This window comes from Sus scrofa, chromosome 2, assembly GCF_054392235.1.
Source record: "Sus scrofa isolate SSC_HxYL_T2T_F1_AM1 chromosome 2, Sscrofa_HxYL_maternal_Yorkshire_Landrace_v2.0, whole genome shotgun sequence".
Lineage (NCBI taxonomy): Eukaryota > Metazoa > Chordata > Mammalia > Artiodactyla > Suidae > Sus > Sus scrofa.
Window position 1 is genome coordinate 11344296 of NC_139384.1, and position 5729 is coordinate 11350024.

General features: G+C 38.5%; 1 long non-coding RNA gene across 1 annotated transcript in view; it reads left to right on the forward strand.

Moving 5' to 3' along the window:
* The window catches only part of LOC146405096 (uncharacterized), a 142123-nt gene that overhangs the window by 123678 nt on the left and 12716 nt on the right, over positions 1-5729 (forward strand). The window contains exons 3-4 of the long non-coding RNA XR_014836949.1: positions 1742-1898; positions 4338-4450. This is a non-coding gene — a long non-coding RNA (uncharacterized LOC146405096). The remainder of the gene's footprint in view (positions 1-1741; positions 1899-4337; positions 4451-5729) is intronic.

Consider the following 5729-nt stretch of genomic DNA (forward strand, 5'->3'; position numbering starts at 1 on the left):
CATATGTACATTTTTTCTCACATTTTCCTCCATCACACTCCATCACAAGTGACTAGATATAGTTCCCAGTGCTATACAGCAGGATTTCCTTGCTTATCCATTCCAAATGACAAGCTATTGCACAGCAAAGGAAATGATAAAAAAAAAAAAAAGACAACCCAAGGAATGGGAGAAAATAGTTTCAAATGATGCAACTGACTAGGGCTTAATCTCTAAAATATACAAACTTATACAACTCAACAGCAAAAAAAACAACAATTGAATTGAAAAATTGGCAAAAGACCTCAATAGACATTCTCCAAAGAAGATATACGGATGACCAACAAGCACATGAAAAAATGCTCAACCTCACTGATTAGTAGAGAAATGCAAATCAAAACTGTGAGGTCCAGCCTCACACCAGTCAGAATGTGCATGTATTGTTTTAACAGTTCCGCAGTGCTGAAATTGAGGTCCAGAAAGATTAAGTTGTCAAGATCCCATACCATGGGGCTGGGGATGGAGTCAAACTCTGTCTCCAAGATCTGTGTTGTTTTTATTCACCCATGTTGACACCCTCTTTCAGGAAGAGTTTTCCACTTGTAGTTGATTAGCTGTCTCACTTATTGTTTAACCACATTCCTTTGTAGCCTAAAAGTCAATAGTTAAAAAGTTCCAGGACCAGATATAGTTGCCACTTTAATAAGGCGTATTTAAACTTTCAGAAAAACAAATTCTCCTCAAGGTCTTCCCCACTTTAAACTATGAAAATACAGTTAAAATAATGTAAAATGCCTTTAGGAATATTGCTCTCCAAGTTTTTTTGTTTTTTTTGTTTTTAATTATTGGGCTGTAGTTGATTTACGATGCGGTATTAGCTTCAAGTTTACAGCAAAGCGATTCAGACATATAGCTATCTGGATATATACACGTATCAGTGATTTTTTTCCATCTAGGTTATTACAGAGCATTGGGTTTACCTTCCTGTACTTTACATAGGTCCTGTTAGTTATCTATTTTATTCACAGTACCGTGTGTATGTTCATCTCTTCCTCGCAATTTATTCCTCCTCCCCACAGTTTCCCCCTTGGTAACCGTAAGATTGATTTCTAAATCTTTGAGTTTGTTTCTGTTTTATAACTGTTCTTTTTTATTAGATTCCACGTATAAGTGCTATCATATGGTGTTTGTCTTTCTCTGTCTGGCGTACTTCACTTAATATGATAATCTCTAGGCCTGTCCCTGTTACTGCACATGCTCTCCATGTTAATCCTTTATATTCCTACATTTGTCGTGATTTTAACAATTAAATCATAAAGTAATCGAAAATGTGCAGGTATCATGTTGAGTATTTCCTAGTTTGTGGCATCCATGGATATAGCAGAGTGTCCCAACCTCAGCACTGCAGGCCTTTGGGGCCTGAAGATTCTTTGCTGTAGGGAGTTGTTCTGTGCCTAGTAGAAAATTTGCAGCATCTCTGGCCTCTGCTCATGAGGTATTAGTGCTCATGAGGTATTAGCAGCACATCTCCAGTTGTGACAACCAAAATTTTTTCCAGATACGGCCAGTGTCCACCAGGGGGCAAAATAATTCCAGGTTGAGAACCGCTGATGATGGTAGAGAACCACAGACTAATTGCAGACTGTGTCCCCTGTTAATTTTTTCCTGGAAGAAGGACTCTTTGTTTTTCACATTCAGACTTTAGAGAAGGTATGGATTTCTCAGTACAATGTTTTTTTTTTTTCTGCCAATGTTTATGCAGGTAAACCTAATTTACGTACCTAAAGTGCAATGCAACCTTTTAAACAGAACAAAGTGTGGGAGAAATCTGTATTTAGATTCTAAGCAGAACTGACAGACAGACCATCTGAATCATGTAAGAGAAGTTTTGAAAAGCCTGCTGTGTCCATAAACAAGAGGTAAGCCCGGGATGGTGCTGACTCTTAAATTCAGCCACTAACTGTAAACAACCCATCTGTTTGTTACCAGCGTGGTTGTTTGGTGATCAAGGATTTATAATATTTTAAGCATTTTATACCCGAGCGTGTTAACTTACCACTCCTGGATAGATCTTTACTGCCTTTTACTTATATTTTAGGAAATTGGATGGGAGTTTGGGTTGACTAAAAACGTGTAATCGCTTTCCTTTAAATTGATGAAAACAACTCTCTTCATGCAGAATACCTGATTTTTAGGAATGAATTACTAGTATTAAGCAGGAGAAGCTTATAATTCTAATCTGCATTTGTTAATTCAAAATGAATCTCATTTATCATTTCAACTAGCTTATAGTTGTCAATCTCTGCCTTTTCTCCACTGCTTCTGACTTTCAAGTTTCTTAAAGAACAAATATTTCAATCTATGGGCTCAGACCAGAAGGCAGGAACTAGGCTACTCCATGGAGAGGTTAAATGACAATATTTATGGGGCAACTACAGTCAGGATAATATTCTTTGAATGGTAATGGTATTCCCTCTTGCTTTCAATCTGCAGAAACCCCCCCTTTTTTTTTTTTTTTGGTCTTTTTACCATTTCTTGGGCCACTCCCGTGGCATATGGAGGTTCCCAGGCTAGGGGTCGAGTCGGAGCTGTAGCCACCTGCCTACACCAGAGCCACAGCAACTCAGAATCCGAGCCGCGTCTGCAACCTACACCACAGCTCACGGCAATGCCGGATCCTGAACCCACTAAGCAAGGCCAAGGATTGAACCTGCAACCTCATGGTTCCTAGTCAGATTCGTTAACCACTGAGTCATGACGGGAACTCCAAAAACCACTCTTCTTGAGTTAGACAGGTAATATTTAGCACTTAGTACGTGCCAACATTGCTCTAAATAAAATGTATTACTCCATCATTGAGTTAATCCTTCTGCAAGTGTTACCATGTCACTCAATAACCTTGGGAGGCAGGTTCTCTTATCATACCCATTTTAAAGATGGGGATAACTGAGGACCATAGTTACTGCTGGTAGATGGTAGAAACGAAATTTGAACTTGGCTTTTCCTCTTCTATTTTCTATGCAACAATCCAGGGTGTGTTCGTTTTCTATGTCTATGTAGTTACCACAAATTTTGTGACTTAAAACAACACACATTTATTATCTTAGAGTTTTCATGGATCAGGAGTCAAGTCATGGCTTGGTTGGTGCCTCTGCTCAGGGTCTCAAATGGCTGCAGTCAGGGTGCAGCCTGGCTGTATATTCATCTGGAGGCTCGCCTGGGGAAAACCCACTTTCAAGCACATTCAGGTAGTTGAAAGAGTTTATCTTCCTGTGGTCATATGACTAGAGGCTAGGTTTTACTAGCTGGAGGTTAGAGGCTGCCATCTTATTGTGGAAGATGGCCTCAGTTCCTTGCCTCCTCAGCTTGGTTGCTTACTTACTTCATCAGGCCAGCAAGGAGAATCCTTCACTGGAGTTAGCTGAGATTGGAGGAAGGATTGGAGAGTTTGCGTTAAGGATCTGAGTACATGTGGCTCAGCCACTAATGATCACTCTTTTGGGGAAGCTGCATTTTTTAAAAATCAAGAGTGGGAACTTGGACTTTTCTTATGTATGTTAAATGTCTGCAGTGTCTTCTTGGACTTGGTTGGAACCTTTCACTCCTTTTCTTATCATAGGTTTATTAGATCTTCATATTAGTGATTCTTGACTAATTAATTTCCCAAATTGAATGTGGTAATGAAGCAAAATAAGGAATCAACAATAACTCCCAAATTTAAAAATTTCAATTTTTTTAGAAAATTGGATAGTCATGCTAAGCAGACTGGGGGTGAGGGGTTGGAGGAGAGTTGCAAATGAAAGATGAAATGTTCTTACCATATCTTCCATCATCTTGGAAAAAATCCATACAGGGTCTGAATTCTCATTTCCTCTCTAATCTCTCTGACTCCTCTCCTCCTTGCTTGTTCTGCCCCAGTCACGTTAGTAGGCTTGCTGGATCATGTGGTAGTTCTGTATTTTTTAGCGAAATGGAATGGGTTTGAGCAGAGGAATGTTGTGGTCTAATTTTAGATTTTAAAACAGTCCCACCATCTGCCATGTGGAGAATAGACTAGGTGGTGTGGGCACCCAGTTAGTTGATCACTACAATAATGCCAGTGGAAAATGTTGAGTACTCATGAGATGATGATAAGTAATCAGACCGAATATTTTGAAGCTAAGACTCACAGGTTTTAATGATAGATTATGGTGTGAAAGAAATAGAAAAGTCAAGGATTACATCAAGGTTTGGGGGATATTTTTTTTTCGAAAAAGTTTTGACTGTAGAGAAGAAGTGAGGGAGAGCTTAATAACTAGATAGACACCGGAGCTCAAAAGTAACTGTTTAAAACATGTTTTTATTCATTTATAACACAGAATCCAGAGAATACAAATAATATAGGCAAAGGACCAGCATCAGGATTAAGAAAAAGACCATCTCCAAGAAGCCATAGGCCCTCTCGGTCCCCTTGCAATTATTACCCCCAAAGGTAACCACTCTCCTCTGACATTGTGTATTAGTTTTGATTGTGTTTAAACTTTATATACACGGAATCTTACAGCATGTACTTTTTTTGGCCATGCCCATGGCGTGTGAAGTTCCTGGGCCAGGGATCAAACCCACACCACAGCAACGACACAGTGACAATGACAGTGACAGTGACAATGATGGATAATTAACCCACTGTACCACAAGGGACAACTCCAGCATGTACTTTTTATACATGGCTTTTTTTCTGCCTTGAACATTATGTTTATCTATGTGGCTGCATGTAATTGTTGTTTGTTCACTTGCGTTGGTGTATGTTACTCCATTGTCTGACTGTAGAACAATGTTTGTTTCTCCCTTCAACTGTTGGCATTTCGATGCTTTCCTTTGGGGGCTATTGTGAGTATCACTTCTAGAACCATTTTTTTGTACACATCATTTGGGAAACATACTGTGCCTTCATTCCTGTTTCACATTTCCCTCTAGGATAAGACCCAACACCTAGACCAGGGGACAATATTAGGAACCTCCTTATGGGGTAGGTCATGTCATTTACTCCAGTAAGAAATAAAGTTTGTTTTATTCCTTATATCTAACTTTTTACTTCGTCTGGAACTTAGATGGGAGAGAACTTTGTCATTAATTAGAATCTTTGAATCCAGATGTTTAAGAATAAAGTCATTAAATGAGACAGAATATTGAGACATACTCAATTGAAATTCAAATCATTCAGTTGACAAAAATGGAGCCATTTTTTATCTTTCTAAAATTTTAGATATTATATTATATTATATTATATTATATTTAGATTTTAGATATTGTTATTATAGCATAGCTGATTTACGTTTCACGAAGTTCTGTTGTACAACAAAGTGACCCACTCACACACATTTCCCTGTGCTGTACAGTAGGATCCCATTGCCCATCCATTCTAGATATAGCAGTTTGCATCCCCAGACCCCCAAAATGTCCTCCCCTCCATGTATTTTTAAAGTATTTTTTAGTTAAAAAGTTCTTGAAACCCCTGATCACTGATATTTAAGCAATACAAATATAAAGATAATACAGAAACAAGGCCTGCAGAACCACATGACTTAGACAATTAGCACAAGAATGCACACTTTTCTCTATTTATGGATAGATGAACACTTTCTTTTTGGTTTACCCAGAGGAGTTTAGAAAGTTCACGGCTGATTTGGAAAACTAGCTAATAACATTTAATGACTCGGGCTTTTGGGACATTGTTTTCAAGAGCAATAAAACTACTCCAACTGAGCAAG